Consider the following 23687-nt stretch of genomic DNA (forward strand, 5'->3'; position numbering starts at 1 on the left):
CCATTGCGGGTGAAAGTGCAACAGAAATCTTCAACTCCTTCAAGTACTCCAAAGGGGCAGGACAAAAACGACTTCCAGACAGTCCTGGACATGTTTGAAAACTACTGCGAGGTGAACACAACAAAATCGGTAAAACTAGTGCCTATACTCACCGCAAGGCAAAGGTAGGCTTGCAACAGAAGCAAACGGCAATTTTGATTGCCATCTTGCGCAAGGAGCCGCACATGCGCAGTTCCTGAGAAGACGCAAACCGGCGAAAGTGTTTCTCGCGCATGCGTAGTTGCAAAAAGAGCACACAGTGAAGTAAAAGCGATTTGCGCATGCGCAATACATTCCTACGCTCTACATCACACGCGTCATGGCATCAGAGGCCACGGATCACGCCCACTTAAAGGGGAAATATCTGAAAATAGCAAAAAAAAAAAATTTAAAGCCAGAAAACACTATTCTTTCACCTGGAACGACAGCACAATGCCTGAACTTCGACCAGTAGCTGAAAGTAACCTCTGCAGAACCCTGCAACAAGCAGTTAGCACCGCCCTAAGAGCTGATTTAGTCCTTGAAGACTACGACTCAGATGATGATTTCATCATTGGACGTGGCGACCTCGGTACCAAATCTGAACTGCAACGAGATGTGTTGTACATTGAAGCATCCGACACAGCCATGGACGGGTTCTTCGGATTTGAGGATCCTCAGCCCAGCATAGACGACATCCCGATCCATGAGTACAGGATTCTGCTGCTGCCTGACGCCAAGAGACAGAGAGCGGTACAAGCCCACAGAGAGTGGCCTGACGCCAAGAGAGTGGTTCACGCACCACAAAGACTCCCCGACTCCACACAGAAAGCAATAACAGACTCCACAGTGTGACCACTGCATGACTCCGTTGAGAGCGCACAGATCGACTCCACAGCAAGGCCACTGCACGACTCCACAAAGGGAACGATGCCAGACTTCACAGAGAGAGCGATACAAGCCTCCACAGCGAGCTCGTTGTCAGACTCCACGATGGAATCAACGCAAGGCTCCAGAGCGTAGTCCTTTCATGAACAAGACCTTGAAGGTCTAGCAACCTTATCTGAGCAACCAGCAACAGACGATGCCAGTCTGCCACGCTCAAGTGCACAGCAAGACAACTATGACAGTCTACCACCCTCACGTGAACAACAGAAAGACTACGACAGTCTACTCCGATTACTTGAGCCACCAGAAGAAGACTCTGACAGTCTACCCAGCTCATCTCACCGACAAGAAGACACTGAAGGTCTACCCACTGTATGTGCAACAAGTCACAAAGGCTTCACAATTCCCATACAAGATGTGCGACATCTCAGCGAGGCTGAGATCTCAGCTAGTATGTACAGAGGCACTCGATAATCAAAGCGAGGCTACTAGTGACTCCAGTGCAACCACGTCAATTGAAACCTCATCCACTCGAGCCTCTCCACAAGAAAATGAAATCTTGTACATTTTGACTCCAGAGGAGGAGCATCAAGAAACCAAAGATGATTCAGGCGAACCAGAAATGACTCCAGACGGGGAGCATCAACAAGCCAGAGATGATTCAAGTGAACCGGGCATGACTCCGGACATGACTTCGGGGAGCACCGAATCAAAGACGAAACACTCAATGAAACAGCAGATGCCACAAAGGACACTGACACAAGTAAATTTGTGAAGGACTCGAATTCTCCACTCGGAATAGTCATTGAGCGCAACAAACGCAACAACAAAACCTACAAAAACAACAGAAGAAGCATACCAAAGACACCAACGTCAACAACAAGCACAACAAAACCAACAACACTGTAACAACAACTGGTACGACATGGTACAACTCTGCAAATGCAGGACAATGTGACAGCACAACTCCTAACAATGGCAAGAGCACAGACATACCATGGCATGATAACACATCTTACAAATTCACGTTTGCTACACTATAAACAAGCAGACCAGCTTTCAAGGCAGCTGACATACGGCATCAATACTGCACACACAGACACCAGTCCAGGTCAGACAGGAAAGATAACATCAAGAATCACTACCACAAGCATCGGGGAAAAAAAGAGTCCAAATCAGACAATGACGTGATTTGACCATTTGAACACCTCCTGATGACTTCTTGGTTACGTAAACACCAGGACACTGATGGTGTTCACAAGGGAATGACAACATCAACATCGACACTTCCATAACAACACAAGAAAGCCACTCGACCGTGTAAATTCATGAACTTTGGACTCATAACTATTATTTGGTATTCTATAATCCTCAATGTCATCATAACTATTCTTTGATCTTGTATCGTCATCGCAGTCATCATAACTTGTACATGTCATCGCCTTTTTACCTGTTTTTGTTCAATTTTTCTTTAACACTGTACAGGGCATATGTAACACGAAAAAAGGGGGGATGTGGTGATATGCATCACTGTAAATACACAAGGGGTTAATGTAAATACAGTACAACTAAGTAAACACTAGAGGGAGCATCAGAGACGTCATGACATGCAGACATACAGCTAATGAACACATAGAATAGGACACGTCCAATGGGCAGTCGAGACACCCAGAGTTGACACTACCACAAGGGGGCATTACACAACCCATATATACGGACAGGATACACATGCTCTGCCTCTTTCCACAGGTGACTGTAGGACAGGGGCAGATCAGAAGCATCACACCCACCACATGGCTTAGAGCAGACTGGTTTGTTAGTCTGAGTTACGATAGCAAGATTAGCAGGAGAGTCAAACTCATAGAGAACTGTGCTAATGGTTCAATAAATCATATTGAACTTACTTCAAAGTCTGGAGTATCTTTTGGTCAAAGCTGCATTGAGTTGCAGCCTGTGTTATCCCAGAGTACATAACACAACAGTGGGCAGCTCTGTAGTTGGTAGAAGGGACAATTCTGTGATACAGAAGTGGCCAGTTAAATATGTTTCAATTTCACGGCCCTGGTTCTTTTCAGTATTTAGTGTTGATTAATAAGACCAGCTTGACTGCTCCCGAGATGAATTATTGCAAATGATATTTGGGCCTAGTCAGTTTCTGTTTATTGTTGGTGCACTGGAGGTTTTGTTGTTGGATGAGCAGCTATTATCATCTAGTATGACTAGTATGAAGTACATCAAGTAATTAGGAAAGCTAATAGGTTATTGTATATTGTGTGGTGGATTGATTACAAAAGTAGGGAGGTTATGATTCAGTTGTACAGGACACTGATGAAACTACATCTGGAGTAGTGTGTACAGTATTGGTCTCCTTATTTAAGGAAGAATGTCAATGCATGAAAAGCAGCCCAGAAAAGGTTTACTGAACTAATAATCGGAACAGGCAGGTTATCTTGGGAGGAAAGACTAGACAGGCTAGATTATGAGGGGCATGGATAGAGTGGATGGGCAGGCACTCTTTACCAGGGTGGATGGGTCAGTCACCAGGGGGCATGGGCTTAAGGTCTGTGGGGCAAAGTTTAGAGCAGATGTGCGAGGCAGGTTTCTTATACAGAGGGTGGTGAGTGCCTGGAACACGTTGCCAGGGGAGGTTGTGGAAGCCGATACATTAACGGCATTCAAAAGGCATCTTGACAAACACATGGATATGATGGTATAGAGGGATATGGCACAAGAAAGTGCTAAGGGTTTTGGCAAAGGTATCATGACTGGTACAGGCTTGGAGGCCGAAGGGCCTGTTCCTGTGCTGTATTGTTCTGTGTTCTTTGTGAGTAAGCAGTGACTTGATTGAAACATATGAGATCCTGAGGGATCTTAACAGGATTGATATGGAGAGGGGAAAGTGTCTGGACCTTTCTAGGGGCAGTGCCAGGGGGCAGAGGCACTGCCTGGGCATGACACTCTTTCCACACCCGAGTGATGTGCTCACCTGAGCGCCACCTGTTTCAAGTTGTGGGAACCCATTTGTAATTCACGTTGAATCGATCCAGGTTTGTCACCAGTTTTGCTGTTGTGTAAATCCACTCACGCCAACGTAAATGTATCATGTAATGCTGGGGTCATAAGGCACAGAGGCCTCATAAATAGATTTGTTGATTCTAATGGGGTTCCGGATGTTCAAGTCACATCACTGACAGGGGGTGGGGACGATTGCAACATTTAATCCTATTTGGACCTTGCGGGATTTTGTGCTCCCATCATCATTCACACCTGATGTGAACGAGAGCGAAAAATCCCAGCCAAGCGGTCGCCCATTTGTGACAGAGATGAGAAGACATTTTTTCTCCAGAGGGTAGCAAGTCTTTGGAACGCCCTTCCTCAAAAGGCAGTGGAAGCAGAGTCAATAGATTCTTGATAAACAAGGGGTGAAGGATTATCCGAGATCGGTGGGAGGTTAAAGTCAGATCTGCCACGATCTGAGTGAATGGTTGAATGGGCACAAAGGGCTGAGTGGCCTACTCCTCTTTGTTCGTTTGTCCATATTGTGCCACTGGGGAACAAATCTTGGTCGACTGAAATTATAGTAAAATGGTTTCAAAAATAAGTTGGGTTGCAGTATTATTAGATACATGTATTAAAAAAGGCTCTCAGTGAAGCATGATTTCTGCCATTTTATCTCCTGGATTATTATACTTCCCTTTCAAAGTTACTCTGTTATGGGAGGAAAGACCTTTTGCCATTCTAGGAGCTGCCTATAAAAATATCTCCCAAGCACTTGACACAAAAAAAGCTGTTACGCTCATTAATGTTCAGGAGTATGAGACAATTAAAAAGTTAGAAATGCTGACATCTCATCTGAAAGTTTCGGAAAGTTTTCTTCTTAACTGTAGGTATGGGCCTATTGTCAACTGTTAAGGATATGGGCCCGGATTCTCCCCTACCCGGCGGGGCAGGGAGTGGTGTGAACCGCTCCGGGGTTGGGCCGCCCCAAAGGTGCGGAAGTCTCTTCTGACGTCTGACGTCATACCGGTGCATTCGCAGGGGAGGGGGTCTCTTCCGCCTCTGCCATGGTGAAGATCATGGCGAAGGCGGAAGAAAACGAGTGCCCCCACGTGCCAGGCCACCGTGGAGGCACCCCCTCGGGGTCAGATCGCCCCGCGCCCCCCACCTACAGGACCCCGGCGCTCGCCCGCGCTGCCAATCCTGCCAGTAAGGTAGGTGGTTTAATCCACGCCGGTGTGAGAGGCTTGTCAGCGGCGGGACTTCGGCCCATCGCTGGCCGGAGAATCGCCGCCAGGGGCCCGTCGACCGGCGCGGCGCGATTCCCGCCCCCGCTGAATCTCGGGTGGCAGAGAATTCGGGACACGGCGGGGGCGGGATTGACGCCAACCCCAGGCGATTCTCCGACCCGGCAGCGGGTCGGAGAATCCCGCCCATGGTGAGCAATTCTCCCTCAAGTACATGATAAATCTAATGTATCTTTCATAAAAGAGACATATATATTACATTTCATACATTAATTTGAATTTCTTTTTTGCAAAAAAAGACAAATTCATGCAATTAAATCAAAACAGGCAAGGATCATTTGGGCTGAATGACCTGTTCCTCACTTGTACGTTTTTTGAAAAGAATGATTAGCATCACAAATTATGACCAAATTAATTATCTAGTGCCATGATCCCAACTTTGACCATTAGGTCATAGAGTCATGCCTTATGTGCTTCCCACAGGGGACCTGAGTATAATTTTGACCAAGTCAGTCTTGCATCCTTTTGAACACATGGGTACATGTAAGACAATGTTCCTTTTACTGAAGACAATCAGCGTATGAGTCTCTATGCTTGCACAAGGACTTGTGCTGATAGGCCTATCAGAGTAGAGTTTCTGCTTCAGGCCCAGTTATTGATTTACGCACAAATTGCATCCAAAATTACACCACATCGGGAAAAGTATTTTTTCCCCTAGGTTTCTGCACAAATTTCTTTGCACGTTGCCACAAGCAAAATCTGTCATTGAGCAATGAAATTGGGTGGGAGTGGGAGGTTGCGGTGGGCGGCACTTTAAAGCATTTATTTCAATATTTGCGTCAGAAATTTAAGGGCGGTAACTTACAGCTGAAGATGGGTTTATCACAAAAAATTAGCATTTTAGATCACAGTGTCAATCCATCACCTGTAAGTAAACCAATTTTAAGTGACTGAAAATGACGTCAATAACATATATAAAGCTATTTTCTATATAAACAGTGGTACATCAATCAATTACTTTGTAAATCTAAAGAAATAAATAATTCAAAACCTTTCATAATGTACTATTCGCATCCTGGCCCAGAAGAGACAGCTTAATTTCTGGAACCTCCTTGAAGGCCTGCAAATGAGCAGAATGAGCAAAAACACCGATTGGTGATTCAAGCCATAGAGGTCTGCAGCACAGAAAAGGCCCTTTAATCTATTTCATCTGCGGCAGTCAAAAACACTTGTTATAGCATCCCCATATCCTATTGGCTGGGGACAATTAGTTACCTCACCTTATTTGGGGAATATGGACACCCCCACCCCACCCGGTGAGGGGAGGGGGGAGTGGAGCAATCATTAGCAGTGCAGCTGTATAAATAGAGCTGGCCAGTGTGGTACTGGCTAGATAGGGAACCATTGGTGAACTACTGGCCCTGTGTGCATATTCTTATAAATAAAGTTACTTTGTGTTTGACTCTACAAATGCATGCTGGATTCTTCATGGCCTCACAAAAACAACCACCTATGTATTCTTATCCTATTTTCCAGCAATTGGCCCACAGCCTTAGTATTGCAAGTGCGCATCAAAATACTTCTTAAATGTTATGAGGGTCTCTGCCTCCACCGCCCTTTCAGACAGCGAGTTCCAGACTCCCACCAGCCTCCAGATGAAAAAAGATTTTCCTCACATCCATCTAGACCTCCTGCCCCTTACCCCCTGCTATGCCCCCTGCTCGTTGATCCCACCACCAAGGGGAAAGGTTTCTATTCCCCTCATAATTTTATACATCTCAATCATAATCCCCCTCGGTCTCCTCTTCTCCAACAAGAACAAACCCAGTCTGTCCAATCTCTCTTCATAACTAAAACTCCCCAGCACAGGCAACATCCTGGTAAATCTCCTTTGTAGTCTTTCCAGTGCTATCACACCCTGCTTATAATGTGGATTCCAGAACAGCGCACAATACTCTAGCTGTACCCAACATACGTTTTAAACAGTTGCAGCACAACCTCTCTGTTCTTAATCTCTATCCCTCAGCTAATAAAGGCAATAATACTATAAGCCTTCTTAACCACTTTATCCATCTGACCTGATACTTTAAGGGACTGGTGCACATGCACACCATGGTCGTGCTGAACCGCGATGTTTCCCAGGTTTCTACCATTCATCATGCATTTCCTTGCCTTTTTTTTCCTACCCAAGTATAATACCTCAAACCTATCTGGATTGAATCCCATTTGCTACTGATCAGCCCATCTGGCCAGCCTATCTACATTCTCCTGTAATCTAAAGCTATCCTCCTCACTATTTAACATCCCCAATTTTCATATCATCCACAAACTTACAATCAATCCTCCTACGTTCAAGTCTAAATCATTTATATAAACTACAAACAGTCGGGGTCCCAACACTGATCACTGCGGGACCCCACTTGACACAGGATTACAGGCAGAAAAAAACCTCTTGACCATCACCCTCTGTTTCCTGTCACTCAGCCAATTTTGGATCCAATTTGCCAAATTCCCTTGGATCCCATGGGCTCTTACCTTCGCTATCAGTTTTCCATGTGGGAACTTATTAAAAGCCTTGCTGAAGTCTAAGTTAACTATGTCAAATGTATTGCCCTCATCAATACACCTGGTCACCTCTTTGAAAAATTCAATCATGTTGATCAGACATTACCTTCCCTGGGCAAAACCGTGCTGACCGTTCTTGATTAATTCCTGCCTCTTCAAATGCAGATTAATTCTATGTCTCAAAGTTGCTTCCAATAGTTTACCTTCCACTGAGGTCAGACTGACTGGCCTGTAGTTTCCTGGTTCAACCGTTCCTCACTTCTTGAATAATGTACTACATTTGCTACCTTCCACTCCTCCGGCACCTCTCCTGTGACCAGAGAGGAACTGAAAATGATTGCCAGTGCCCCTGTTACTTCCTCCCTTGCTTCACTCAACTGTCTGGGATCTGGCCTTGGAGATTTATCTATAAGACCATAAGACATAGGCCCATTGAGTCTGCTCTGCCATTCAATCATGGCTGGTACGTTCCTCATCCTCATTCCCCTGCCTTCTCCCTATAGCCCCTGATTCTCTTAGAACTTACATAGAACAGTACAGCACAGAACAGGCCCTTCGGCCCTCGATGTTGTGCCGAGCAATGATCACCCTACTCAAACCCACGTATCCACCCTATACCCGTGACCCAACAACCCCCCCTTAACCTTACTTTTTAGGACACTACAGACAATTTAGCATGGCCAATCCACCTAACCCGCACATCTTTGGACTGTGGGAGGAAACCGGAGCACCCGGAGGAAACCCACGTACACACGGGGAGGACGTGCAGACTCCGCACAGACAGTGACCCAGCCGGGAATCGAACCTGGGACCCTGGAGCTGTGAAGCATTTATGCTAACCACCATGCTACCGTGCTGCCCTAATCTTATTAATCAAGATCCTACCTATCTCTGTCTTAAAGACACTCAGTGATTTGGCCTCCACAACATTCTGCGGCAGAGTTCCACAGATTCACCACCCTCTGGCTGAAGAAATACCTCCTCATCTCTGTTTTAAAGGATCGTCCCTTTAGTATGAGATTGTATCCTCTGCTTCTGGTTTTTCCTGCAAGTGGAAACATTCTCTCCACGTCCACTCTATCCAGGCCTCGCAGTTTCCTGTAAGTTTCATTAAGATCCCCCCTCATCCTTCTAAACTCCAACAAGTACAGACGCAGAGTCCTCCACCGTTCCTCATGCGACAAGCTGTTCATTCCAGGGATTATCCTTGTGAACCTCCTCTGGACCCTTTCCAAGGCCAGCACATCCTTCCTTAGATACGGGGCCCAAAACTGCTCACAATACTCCAAATGGGGTCTGATCAGAGCCTTATATAGACTCAGAAGTATATCCCTTGTCTTGTATTCCAACCCTCTCGACATTAATGCGAACATTGCATTTGCCTTCCTAATTGCCGACTGAGCCTCCACGTTAATCTTGCGAGAACCGTGAACAAGGACTCCCGAGTCCCTTTGTTCTTCTGATTTCCTAAGCATCTCCCCATTTAGAAAATAGTCTATGCCTCAATTTCTCCTTTCAAAGTACATAGCCTCACATTTTCAAAATTGTATTCCATCTGCCACTTCTTTGCCCACTCTCCTAACTGTCCAAGTCCTTCTGCAGCTCGTCTGCTTCCTCAATACTACCTGTCCATCTATAGATCTTTGTATTGTCTGCACATTTAGCAACAGTGCCTTCAGTTCCTTCTTCCAGAATTTCAAGCCTGCCAGACCACTCAGAACCTCCTCTCTGTTTATATTAATTTCTTTAATTTTATTACAGTCCTTCTCCTTGATTTCTATACCCACACTGTCCCTCTCACAAGTTAACACTGACACAAAGTATTCATTTAGAACCCTACTTATGTCCTCAGGCTCCATATCCACAATACCACTGTGGTCCTTAATGGGCCCTACTCTTTCCCTGGTTATCCTTAATGTACTTGTAAAACAACTTCGGATTTTTTATTTTATCTCCCAATTTCCTTTCATGTCCCTTTTTTTCTCTATTAATTTCCTTTTTAAGTTCCCGCTTGTACATTCTATACACCTCTAGCGATTCTGTTGTTTTGAGGCCTCCATATGCCATGAGTCTCCCTTCTTCTCTTTATCCAATGCTGTATATCCCTCAATATCCAGAGCTCACTGGATTTGTTGGTCCCACCCTTTTTCTTGATTGGAACATGTTGGCCCTGTACTCTCCCTATTTCCTTCTTGAATGCGTCCCACTGTACTGTCACAGGTTTACCTAAAAGTGTTCGCTCCCAGTCCACTTTGACCAAATCATATCTGATCTTATTGAACTTAGCCTTTCCCCAGTTTAGAACAATGATTTCAGGCCCACCCATGTCCTTTTCCATAACAATCTAATGGAGTTATGACCGTTGTCTGCAAAATGTTCCCCCACTGATAATTCAACCACTTGCCCACTTTGTTACCTAAAATCAAGTACAGGACCACCCCCTCTCTTGTTGGACTCAGTTTTCTGGGGAGGGCCTGTTTTGAGTGCAATGTTTTTAAAACTAGCGTAACAGATTGCAGGAATTCGAATTGCTTTGAATGCAATTTGAGTTTAAGATTCCACAATCTTTTGCACCTGTTGTCGACAGTAAGGGACTGCATCAAAATCACCAGCACAATCAGATGGTAACTCCAGATCACTCCAGGCCACCTTGGTTAGTTTGGTGTGCAAGGCAGTCCTCAAAACCCCACCATTCATTGTTGCCTTAATAATACTGGAGTTACGCTAGTTTTAGGATATCTGTGCCAAAACTTCTTTCCATCCAGTTGTATCCCTGCCACCTTTTGTAGCCTGCAGGGAGTTTGTTTTATATGTGAATAGTAAGTGTTGGAGGTGGTCCTTAAGTGGCTGGTGCTATATCACCTGCCCTCTCAGTAGGATGTAGTGGTATTGTCATTGGACTAGGAGTTTGGGGACCTGGGTTCAAATCCCACCATGTTAGATCGTGAAATTTAAATTCAGTAAAAATCTAGATTTAAAAGTCTGATGTTGACCATCAAAGCATTGTTTGTGCTCGCTTCAGCGGTATACAAAAAGTAGTTTATAAATCTTCAAGTAATGGCGCCCATGTGTTTCTTGGGAAAACATCCTCATTAGTCAGTAAGACCATGCTGATTTGGGTTTTCTGGCAAAAAAATATATGATCGTGACAAGCACCCCGAGCTTCATATTAAAAGTTGATATTTATGGTGAACTGGATCAGCACCATGGGAGATTATTTTATATTCGAGGTTCTCTGTACATGCAATTTGTTGTTGAACTTCTGAAGAACTTTACTGTCGGCGTGAGTTTGTTTTAAACAATTTTCTCGCATGACTGTCAGAACTAAAAAGCTGATTTACACATATTCATACCGAAATGGAAGAAATGAAGAAGCCATTTTCATTCCTTCCAAACTCATACATTGACATGTAGCCTGCTCTTGTGTTAATAGATCTCCATGTGAGTTGCTTTGCCCAGGATTCATTCATTCTGCCATTGCATTCAGGCAATATCACTCATTGGGATAAGTAACAGGATGTTCAAAAATACCTGAAAGCAATTCAGCAGCAACCTTCCAGCTCTAAGGATTTTTTAAAATCGCAATGTATATTTATACATTGATGTGGCAACAGCTGCCTCCTGATTAATGGATGTTCAATGTACTGCTACAATTTCACAATTATCTGCACACCCTTCAGCACTTAACATCTGTTCGCGATTGTTAATCCCCAAAAAATCAGAAAATGATCTCATTAGCCCGACATATTTATGAGTGTAGCCAGTCAGTTTATTTTTGCTGATTTCAATAAAGGACATGCAGAAATGTCAAACGTTTCAGCAACACTTTCTCCCAACAAACCTGTCTCCTTTTTTCAATGTTCTCAATAGAAAGAAAATCTTCAGAATTATTTAAGCGGCAGGGAGAGTGGGTAGGGGGGGAGGGGAGATGATTTTCTTCACTGGATTAGCACCCAGGGAGTGAAGATGAGAATCAACGCCACTATCTCTCAAACTCCCGTCACTCCCTCTCTTTCTGGTCCATCGTTGTGGGATTAGCCCATGCTGCTCTCTTCCCACATCACCAACAAAACTCCAGCAGTAGCTTCTGCTCCCAATCATATTGTGATACTTCAAAGTTTCACCTTTGACCTCCTTTATATGTTGACACTCAGTGACAAGATCCATAGGCAGGCAATCAGTTTCCATATTTATGTTCCTGTCATGTAAAACTGCCTATCCTACATCTTCATATCCAATGACATAGTGTTAAACTTTTGTCCACAGCGATAGAGTACAGCTTCCCTCAAACTGAGAAGACCACAGCGGCACTTTTTTAAACTTCCACCAAAATCTCTACACCTGTCTTCTCAATTCCATTCCTACTATGGTTGCTAACGTGAGCGGAACCAAAAGTTTATCTTGCTGCCATGTTCAACCCTGAACTGAGCTTCAAACCTAACAACCCATTCACCACTGAGACCACTTACTTTCAATTCTGAATGTTGCCTGTTCTTATCCTTGACTCTCATTGCTGCTAATTCCAGGTTCATCTTTCAGTTAAACTCCCTTCCTCCACATTTTCCACACTTTTATTGAATTCAAAATTCTCCTTATTTACAAACAACCTCACCTCATCCCATCCTAACTCTGGAACATCCCCAGCCATGCATCCAAACTTTAGAGTCATTTTACACTTCCTTTGTATCTATTATCACTTCCTCCTGATTTACTGGTGGTACAAGATCCTTCATCCATCTGCATCCAACTCTCTGTGACTCACTTCCTCTGTGTTCATACTTTTCTATCGCTGCTTTCAAATGTCTTCATAAAAACTATCCTTTTACCTGCTTTTTGCCTTTTGTCCCAACCCTCCTACAATTTGGCATTTTTCTCTCTTGATCTTGCGACATCCCGATATAAATGCTGAATATTGTTGATAATATATATTTAAAATATTTTTATTAAAGATTTTTAATTGTAACACAGTAAACGCAATAATATGAAACCGTTAATACAAGCTGCAGTGCAAAAAGAAAAAAATAAATAATCAAGAATCCACACTAACTTAACCCCTCAACTTTAAGCCAAACCCCTTATCAACTGATGGCGACTAACTCTTTAAAAAAGGATATGAATGGCTGTCATTTTAGGTAGAACCCTTCTACCGACCCCTTAATGGTGTACTTGACCTTCTCCAAATGGAAGAATGACGTGAGGTCACCCACCATGCCAAGGCACTGGGCAGAGCAGAAGATCTCCACCCAAGCAGAACTTGTCTCCGGGCTATTAACGAGGCAAAGGTAAGGGCATCCGCTCTCACCCTGTCCTCGGTACCGGCAAGTCTGATATCCTGAAAATAGGCATCAACGGACAAGACTCCAGATGACATTAAGAATCTCTGACATGATGCTAAAGAAAGAGACCCAGAACCTCACCAACCTGGGACAAGACCAGAACGTATGTGAGTCATTAGCTAAGTCTTGAAAGTACCGCTCACAACTGTCCTCCACCCCATAAAAAAGCCATTCATCTGCCCCTTCGCCAAATGAGCTCTGTGCACCACCTTGAACAAACGAGTCTCCTGCAGAAACACTACATCAGCATTCAAACTTTTAAGATGAGCAAATATCCTCAACCTTTTCACTGGGTCATTCAACCCACTGACATTCCAGGTGACCAAACAAATTGGGGCCTCCCAGCCCCTCGATCCAGAGGCAGCCATTTCCACAAAGGGGGATTCTCCAAAGCTACTTAGAAAATACAGCAACCAGGCCCACCCAAGATGGTCACCAAACCCACTAACAAAGAAAAATTTGCAGTCACCTTCAGCAAAATACCAATGCACCCCCACCTCCCCTCTTCCCTACCCTCGAACAATACCACACCCAAATGTGCATACTAAAATCATAAGACAAACAAAAACCACTAAAACCTACATCTAATAAATTTAACTTCAAACAGCACAAAAACACTAAGCTCATTATTTAAAGCAAAATTAATAAATTGAGCTGCAGTCACCCCGTCACACCGCTTTTGTTAGCTAACTCTTCGACGGGCAGGACAGCTCCCACCCAGAGTGAAGAAAAATGCGAAAAAAGTAAGCACAAAAAGCAAAAAAATCCCTTAAAATATAGTATTCCAACAGGGAGCAATATATTTTCACAATAGTTATAGCAAATAGAACAGAACCCCTCCATAGAATTAAACCCTCCACCCAAATCCAACTTATGAAACATTGAACCCACAGAACAACACAAAGAAATGCAAACAAGAACAAGGAACCCCAATAAGCCCCATATTCACATACCCACCCCTAACATTCAAAAAGCCTAAGAAACCTCAGCACCCCACATCCAGCCCGTGCATTTTACATAAGGATCTGCCTCCACCAGCATAAAGAAAGGCAGTATTTCACCTCAAAAGTCACTCTTAACTATGCCGGGTGCACCACACTAAATGGGACTCCACTTTTTGTACAGCGCAGCTTTGGCCTTGGTGAATGTCGCCCACTTGTTTGTCAGCTCCGGTCCCACGTCCTGGTAAAACCTGATGGCGTGTCCTTCCCATTTGTAGCCACGATGCTCTTTTGCCCATCTCGGGAACCACTCTTCTTTCTGAAAGCTGTGGAATTTTACAATAACTGCTTGCAGTGATTCATCAGGACGGTACTTCTGTAGTTACGTCCAGTGGGCATGATCCAGATCAAGAGGGGATGAATCCACTCTTCCACACCATCTTCCCAAATATCTTCATAAAATACTCTGCTGGATTTGGGCCTTCCATCCCCCCCAGTAACCCCACAACACAGATTTTGTCTCTTAGAACAATTCTCCAAATCATTGACTGGCCTTCAGCGCTTTATTCGCCTCAGCCATCAGTAACATCGCAGCTTCCAGAGAGGCAATCTGGTTACTATGCCTTGAAAGGGCCACCTCCATGCTTTGCATCACAGCGCCATGTGCTTTTACTATCTCGTTGATCTTCTCCAATGCCAATCGAATGGGAGCCAGGGCCTCTTCCATCAGTTTGCAGAAGGTCCCCGATATTACCCGCCCTTGCTTCTCAAATCCTGCTGCTAAGATGCCGGTAAGCATCTTGGCCTTTAATGGAGTGGCCGGAGTCACAGAAGCTGCCTCCACCATTTTCTCCTCCAATGAGCCCGAGAAGTCTCCAAATCGGTCGACAAATTATAGCTATCAGGCTTCTTCCCCCTGGCCTTCCTGGGCATATCCCTGATGTAGGCACGTTATTCCCGTAAGCGAGTGGTTTTTGAACAGAAACACTCCCAAAAACTGGGCGAAAACTGCTCAAAAGAGAAAGCCGTACCTCAGCATGAGCCACCTCGGGCATGTCTGCCCCCGACATATCGCCACTGGAAGTTACCATTGTCAATAATATTGCTGATGATCATGCTGATCATTAAGCCATTTTGCTTTGCTGATTGAAAGGTCTGTCCCAGTAAAGTATCTGCAAATATATGCTAATTTACGCTGCACTCTGCAAGCACTGAATGCACTACAGACAGACACAGTGCTTTGTTATGGATAGCTTATATAACCAAGTTTGATTTTTCCTGTGACATGTCTTAATTGTATTGTTTTAAAGTGCTGTGTCCACACATTATTGTGACAAATTTTGATTGTTTTTAATGGATTTAGTCAAAATAACCTCTTCAAGCTGCGTGACTGCACAATTTAATGCTCAGGTTCTTCCCAAAATAAGCTTGTCTTGAAAAGAGACTCTATCTCCAGTTCCCTTCAATCACTGAGATTATGACGTGCCTGTTTGCTGTACTGCCTGATGCTTAGAACTGCCACTCAACCATGTGATAGAATGGCAATGAGCCTCACCAATTCCTAGCACACCATACTTGTGGGAGCAGAGCCTTGTTATATGGCTGATTGACAGCTCTAAGTATAAACCAGAACAGGTTGTGTATTTCCAGAAATGTAAGGCAGTAAGATATGGAAGTTCTTTATTCAAATCATAGTTTGGAAAATGTCTGAGATTACTCTAAAGAATGTACTGAAGGTATCCAAATTGAAAAACCTATGACTAGTTATTGGGGACTCAAAAGTAAAACCAAACCCAAGGGATCTTCCTTTAAACTTTTAATGATCTGACACCTCTCCTTGTCTCGACGCTGCAGTTCATTGATGTAAAAGGCAGAAGTTTTTTTGAGGATGAGGCAGTTGGAGTGAAGCAGGAATTGTGATTGTGCAAGGAAGCCAGCTGACAGGGTAGCTAACTTGTAAGGATTGAGTCGATTCAAACTATTTTGCCGAGAACTTTGAAGCATTTACATAATCAAGCAATTTCTTCCATTCTATCTTACAGCAGCATGTTGCAAATAAGACATGTCGGCCCTTTATCAGAACACCAACAGAAAGTAAATGGAGCAATCAGGGAAACTTAAAAGTGCAAACACGGTCTGAAGGAATAATTGGCTTGTTTCTGTTCATTCAGCCTTTAATGGTAGAACATTATCAGTCACTTAAATCACACTATAATTTTATTTGGCTAGTAAAGCAGAACCAGTTACGTTAAGCATTTTCTGAATAATAAATTATGGAATCCGAATGGTTACAGCACCGAAGGAGAACATTCAGCTAAACACCCATTCATTTGAACTGATCTCCAGACTGATTCTTGTCAGAATTGTGCAGTATCTTAGGTACGAACATAATTAACATTTCAGCTTTACCTGCGTGGAACCATTTTGGGTGCAGTTGGTAGACTGGATTAAATGTTCTCTCAGCCCAATTACGTCTGTATTTCTCGAAGAATATTATTATCCAAAAATATCGTAACTGCTTCTAAATATGTTGCTTGACTAAGAATAATGTTGCTCCTTGTTTCTTCAGCTGAAATGTGCTAATGTGCAGCCTTTTGCTTCCCTTTGTCCTGAGTGCAATGTTTCTTTTAACAATTTGGAAAGCTTTATTTAAAGATAAATCAACTTGGTCATATAATTAAGCTGCATAATGATGGGTCGTGATTACTTACAGAAAAATTAACTGGAGATCCCCTCCGAGAGCTTGACTAGTAACACTGGGTCATACAGATCAGAATGTTTATAGCTTTGAGCTATGTGGTGAGAAATGGATCTGCAAAATGGGTGGCATCTTCTTGGTCACCCATAACATATCATTTCCAATATTGAGCTGTATTGACTTTAATGGAAACGATTATTAGGTGGCCAGTGTGCTGCTCCAGCATAAGACAACTTTCTATCTATTGACCTTTGCAGTATTAGCTGTCTTTATCTAATTCTGTGTTGGGAATGACATGATGATGAAAGATAGACTTGCATTTATAAAGCACGTTTCACAACCTCAGGATATTTCCAAGGTATGTTACAGCTTGCGGCAGCCAATTGGCATACAGCAAGCTCCAACAAACAGCAATGTAATAGCGACCTGAAAATCTGTTCTCGTGCTGTTGGCTGAGGGATAAATATTGATCCGGTTACCAGCGATAGCTCCCTTGTTCCTCTTCAAAATCATGGTATAGGATTATTTATGCCCACCTGTCATGAATTTGCCTAGAAATAGCAGTAAAACAAATTTAACAAAACATAATAGGATGTGACTTGCCTAGCACCCGATAGAAATCCGCCTAGAGACAGCAGTAGCCAGAATTCAAAAGACTGGTTGAGATGCGCCTCGCCCAGAAATGAGATTAGAAGGCATTTAGGTAAGAATCAGAGGGGAATAGCTTATGAGTAGAAACAGTTGACCTTGACAATTGAAAGATCAATGAGGTATGCATATGATAATGTCTAGAGTTAAATAATTTGATAAGGGCAGGCAGCGAAAATACAAACAAAGCAGAATCAAAATGGAACAAAGGTATAATTGCTAGCATCCTCAGAAGCAATTGAGGCCAGTTGACACCGAGCAGGCTCAGGAACAGATAAGCCAGTTGCCATTTCCAGCAAGTTTTATTTCCAACAGCCTCAAAGTATCAGAGTCAAGGCAGTGCAGAAAACCTTAATAAAGACATTTTAATATCTTTATTCGACCAAGACAAGACATTTCCCAGACTTGATGATCAACCTTGCATTGAGTGGTAATTTTAAGCTGGTCTTGATTTATAGATTGATTTAATTACAATGTTGTTTGGGGAAACGGGGAAGTCTTATATAAACATAAACTGTGTGTGTTTGGCAATTCATAGACCTTAATTGTCTTAGAGTAGAGTAGTTCTGATTTTGTGTACGTGTCTTTTCTTTACTTTACTAAATAGTCTTTAATAATTTTTATATGATTACTGGGCCATTTATTCTCACTGGGGTTTCACTTGATTCCTCACACAATTACAAAAACAAAACTATACACACCCACAAACCAGTGTTATAAGTCAAAATGCCCTTGCAGATAACATCTGCGTAACATCAGCATGTTTTGTGATACCACCCAAAGAGGGCTTTAGTTTCACATCTCATCTGAAAGATGGTATCTCCAACATTGACACACTCTCAGCGCTACAGTGATTTTTGGACTGAATCCTCTCGAATGGGGCTTGAACCCATAACCTTTTGACACAAAGATGAGTGTGCTACCACTCACTAATGCTGACTTGCCACCAATTACTTTAGATTATCTTCTGCAATGAATTGCTTCTGTTAACTAAACATGCCCACAGTTTTTGAATATGAATGCCAATTTATGAATTTCTTTGGAATCTTTTCAAAAAGCTGATTACAGCTTATTGGGAAACATTATGGTAACATCATCTGTTGATGTACAAAGCCAGTTGATACCAATCTTAAACCCATAATGTTCCAAGGCAGTTTCTCGAAAATCAACCATTTGAAAATCAAAATGTTACCCAACAGCATGAAGCCTCTGACTAGCTGGTGACCATTGTTCATACTTGGCCTCTACTGAGTTCCATTTCCTGACTCAGGACAGAGTAGAAAGTAGTCTGACAGGATAACCTCCACAGATTAACGTCTTGGCATTATTAGAAACCTTAAATGCAGAAAAGCAGTAGAAGGATATTGCAGCAATTAGGAATGCATATTATGCACGGTGACAAAATTCATAATGCTAAAGTGCAAAGGGACTTGGGAGTCCTAGTCCAGGATTCTCTAAAGGTAAACTTGCAGGTTGAGTCTGTAATTAAGAAAGCAAATGTAATGTTGTCATTTATCTCAAGAGGCTTGGAATATAAAAGCAGGGATGTACTTCTGAGGCTTTATAAAGCATTAGTTAGGCCCCATTTAGAATACTGTGAGCAATTTTGGGCCCCATACCTCAGGAAGGACATACTGGCACTGGAGCGGGTCCAGCGGAGATTCACACGGATGATCCCAGGAATGGTAGGCCTAACATACGATGAACGTCTGAGGATCGTGGGATTATATTCATTGGAGTTTAGGAGGTTGAGGGGAGATCTAATAGAAACGTACAAGATAATGAATGGCTTGGATAGGATGGACGTAGGGAAGTTGTTTCCATTAGCAGGGGAGACTAGGACGCGGGGGCACAGCCTTAGAATAAAAGGGAGTCACTTTAGAACAGAGATGAGGAGAAATTTCTTCAGCCAGAGAGTGGTAGGTCTGTGGAATTCATTGCCACAGAGGGCGGTGGAGGCCGGGACATTGAGTGTCTTTAAGACAGAAATTGATAAATTCTTGATTTCTCGAGGAATTAAGGGCTATGGGGAGAGAGCGGGTAAATGGAGTTGAAATCAACCATGATTGAATGGTGGAGTGGACTCGATGGGCCGAATGGCCTTACTTCCACTCCTATGTCTTATGGTCTTATTACCATCCCAAACTAGACCCCAATGGTTTCTAGGATACCTGACAGAAACCCCAGTATATTATTTAATTTGCAAGACTGTGAGGAAATGATACTTCACTCCAGAAGTGATTTCATGTACAAGTAGGGATATGGGCTGGGATTCTCCGACCCCCCGATGGGTTGGAGAGTCCCCGGAGGGAGGCGCAAATCCCGCCCCGTCGCCCTGACACCGGCTTCCCTATTCTCCGGCGCCGTTTTTCGGGTGGCGTTTTCAGGCATCAGTTGGGGGCCGTTGACAGCCCCCCCCCCACCCCCCCCACCCCGGCAATTCTCTGGGCTATGATGGGCTGAGCGGCCGTCCAGTTTTGGCCAGTCCTGCCGGCGTGAATTATTCACCTCAGGCACGGCGGGATCTGGCACGTAAGTGTCCTCGGGGAGCGCAGTGGATCTGACCCCAGGGGGGGGGCGGGGTGGAGACCCCAGGGTGGCCTGGCTCACGATCGGGGCCTACCGATCTGTGGGTGGACTTGTTCCATGCAGAGACCTCTTTGCTCAGCACCAGACCCCTGTAGGGCTCCACCATATTGCCTGGGGGCTGGCGCGGAGAAGAGAACCCCCGCGCATGCGTGGAAGTTCACCGGCCGGTCTGCGCATGCGTGGAAATACACTGGCTGGTCCACTCATGTGCAAACTCTCGCCGGCACTTCGGCGCCCGCTGGAGCGGCGCCAACCCCTCCAGCATCCACCTAGCCCCCGAACGTTCGGAGAATTCCTCACTTACGGGGGCTCTTGATGCCAGAGTGGTTGGGGGTGTGCCGCCGGTGTGGGGACTTAGTCCCCAGAAGGGAGAATCCCGACTATGGTATTTTAAAACAAACTTTATTACTAACATAGTATGAAACTCACTTTTACATTATTTAAGAAAATATACCAGTTAAACAGTCCTTGACAATACAATGAGACACTTGTGGTACAATTCTCTGGCCTCCATGTGCTCTTGTTCAAGCAAAACGAGGCCAGTGAATAGCGGGGGAGGCCGAAAACGAGAACCGCGGCTGGCGCCAAACAATTTGCGATGCATCCAACCCGAAGTCGGGATCTCGCTGTAGCATTGGCGAGAAACCAATTAACAGAGGACGGTCAGCGGGTGCCACAGAAGGGTCCACCTCAACAAGGAGACAGTGTGATACCTGTGCCGTGTCCTCATGAACTTGCCACCACATGGAGGAGAAGGACACCTGCTCTCGGTGGCCATCAAGATCACCGCAGCCCTGAACCTTTACACCTGGAGATCAAGTCAGAGCTTGAGCGGGGACCTGTGCGGCATTTCACAGGCCACAGCCCACAGGTGCATCCGTCAATTCACGAATGCCATTTACCCTGGCAGAAAACAATATCAACTTTGACATGGACCAAGCCCAGCAAAATACCTGGACAGCAGGATTCTCCAGCATCGCCGGAATGCCCCAGGTCCAGGGGATAGTGATGGCACTACACTCGCCGTCACATCTGGGATAGCCCTACGTTAACAGAAAGCGGTTCCACTCCCTGAACATACAGCTCGTGTGCGACCACCACATGAAGGTTATGCACGTGTGTGCCTGCTTCCCGCAGAGCCTCCACAACAGCATTCGGTCATCCCCGGCCTCTTCAAGGACCACCCCAGGATGGGCGGCTGGCTCTTGGGGAATAAGGGGTATCTGCTGAGGATCTAGCTAATGACCCCTGCATGAGACCCAGACACTGAAGCGGAGACCCAGTACAACAAGACCCATGTGGACACCTGGGCTGTGAATTGAGCAGTGCATCGGACTCCTCAAGATATGGTTCCGAAGCTGCAACCGCTCTGAGAGGGCCGCCCCCAGAGGGTCACTCTCTTTGTGGGGTCTGCTGTGTCCTCCAGAACCTTGCACAGCAGCGGGGCGATGTGATGGAGATTGGTGATGAGGAACATGAGAAAGAGGAAGAGGACAGGGATGATAAGGCGGCACTGGACCAGCAGGGGCTGGAGGACAAGCCCAGGGTAGGACAAGAGGACACCTGGTGAAGGCCTCCCACTACTTTGAACGCCTCAGCATGGACTTCAAAGGGCCCGTCCCCTCCACCGACCGCAACCTGTACTTCCTCAACGTAATTGATGGGTACTCCCAGTTCCCCTTCGCCATCCCATGCCCCGACATGCTACGGTAATCAAAGCCTTACATAGCGTCTTCACTCTGTTCGGTTTCCCTACCTACATCCACAACAATCAGGGCTCCTCTTTCATGAGCGATGAGCTGCATCAGTTCCTGCTCAGCAAGGGCATTGCCTCGAGCAGGACGACCAGCTCGAATCCCTGGGGAAACGGGTAGGTGGAAACGGAGAACGGGACGGTCTGGAAGGCCATCCTGCTGACCCTGTGGTCTAAAACTCTCCCGGTCTCCCACTGGCAGGAGGTCCTCACCGGCACGCTCCACTCCATCCGGCCGCTCCTCTGTACCGCCACTAATGAGACCACCCACAAACGTGTGTTTGCCTTCCCCAGGAAGTTCACCTCTGGGGTCTCGCTCCCAACATGGCTGACAGTTCCTGGACTCGTCCTCCTCCGGAAGCAGGTGCGGAGCCATAAATCAGACCCCTTGGTCGAGAAAGTCCACCTCCTACATGCAAACCCGCAGTACGCCTACGTGGCACACCCTGACGGGCGCCAAGACGCAGTCTCCCTCTGGGACTTGGCACCCGCTGGGTCCCCACCCACGACCCCCAACCTGACACAGCTCCTTTCCTCCCCCACCCCCCTGGTTGCCTCATTCACCCCTGCGACACCCACCCTCCCTCCAGCGAACCTCATCGCAGCCCCCACCCCAGCAAGATCCGTCCTCCCACTCGATCCACTCAGGGGTGATGAAGACGAGGACAACACGCTCCCGGAGTCGCAGGTGACCATGTTGGTGCCCACATCACCACCAGGACTGAGGCGATCGCGGCAGAGGGTCAAAGCCCCCGACAGACTTAATTTGTAATGTTTTTGTCACCCCCACCGGATTCTTTTTTTTAACAGGGGGTGAATGTGGTAAACACCGCTAGTGATATATTGTGTGTATTACGGCACTGAAATGAAATGAAAATCACTTATTGTCACGAGTAGGCTTCAATTAAGTTACTGTGAAAAGCCCCTAGTCGCCACATTCCGGCGTCTGTCCGGGGAGGCTGGTACGGGAATCGAACCGTGCTGCTGGCCTGCTTGGTCTGCTTTAAAAGCCAGCGATTTAGCTCAGAGCTAAATCAGCCCCTCACTGCCCGTATATTACAAGTATGATGGTAAATCCCTGCCTGCTGGCTCTGCCCTGCAGGCGGCGTATAAAAGTATATGCTGTCCGGCGCTGCTTCCATTCTGGTTCCAGCTGCAGGAGGCACAACATCTTGTGCAATAAAGCCTCGATTGTTTCACCATTCTCGTCTTGTGGTAATTGACAGTACATCAGCAGCCATAAGTTAAAAAGTAAATAAACCTTGCCTTTAACTTGCTGCGGATCTTTGTTTTGCAGCAGCTTTTGAAACTCCTTTCCTCTGTTGGAGGCCGCTTGGGTAATTCTGGACGTGACAGGCAGTCGGTAGGGGTTGGAGTGGGGGAAGGAAAGCTGCTAAACATGGGTTTAGCAGGAAAAGTGTTAAGAATTTCTGGTTAGATGGGGGAAACATTCAGGAAAATGACAGGGAGTTTTGGATTCTTCTAAATCAAGGGTTGTGAGATTTTGAGAGTTCCAATTTCGGTCTGGTTGATTTATATGTCATCTGCTGCCTTGATAATGCATTTGTCATGACGGAGAACAGTGAAGTATGGGATTGAGTGTCTGCCAGTGGCCTTCTACCTTAGGAAGTAATGTAACTGAATATTCTAGGGAAGGTTGGTGAACCTGGGGGTAAGTTGCAGCAGGTCAGACATGTGGTGAATGTAAATACCACAAAGTGTATTAAGTCTCCTCAGAAGCTTCATATTTCCGTTTTAATGTCTTGGTCATTGAAATCAAATAACAAGGGGGGAAATGAGCAACTTGACCGACTTACAGTATTATTTGCTATTGGTTACAATTTCTGTCACATGATTTGCTGATGGAGTGGAAGAAAAATAGCACGTCAGAGTCAGCTGCAGAGTAAAACTTTATTTTGTTTTACGATTCACGAGATTGTTGGGAACTGGCTGTTATAAAGTGGAGGCATTTAAGTCCCACTGATATTTTTTGTGCAAAATATAAAA

At 45.1% G+C, this 23687-nt stretch overlaps 1 protein-coding gene across 1 annotated transcript in view; it reads left to right on the plus strand.

Moving 5' to 3' along the window:
* The window catches only part of LOC119967641 (CUB and sushi domain-containing protein 1-like), a 2889858-nt gene that overhangs the window by 680362 nt on the left and 2185809 nt on the right, over window positions 1–23687 (plus strand). The window lies entirely within an intron of this gene.

This window comes from Scyliorhinus canicula, chromosome 6, assembly GCF_902713615.1.
Source record: "Scyliorhinus canicula chromosome 6, sScyCan1.1, whole genome shotgun sequence".
Taxonomy (NCBI): Eukaryota; Metazoa; Chordata; class Chondrichthyes; order Carcharhiniformes; family Scyliorhinidae; genus Scyliorhinus; species Scyliorhinus canicula.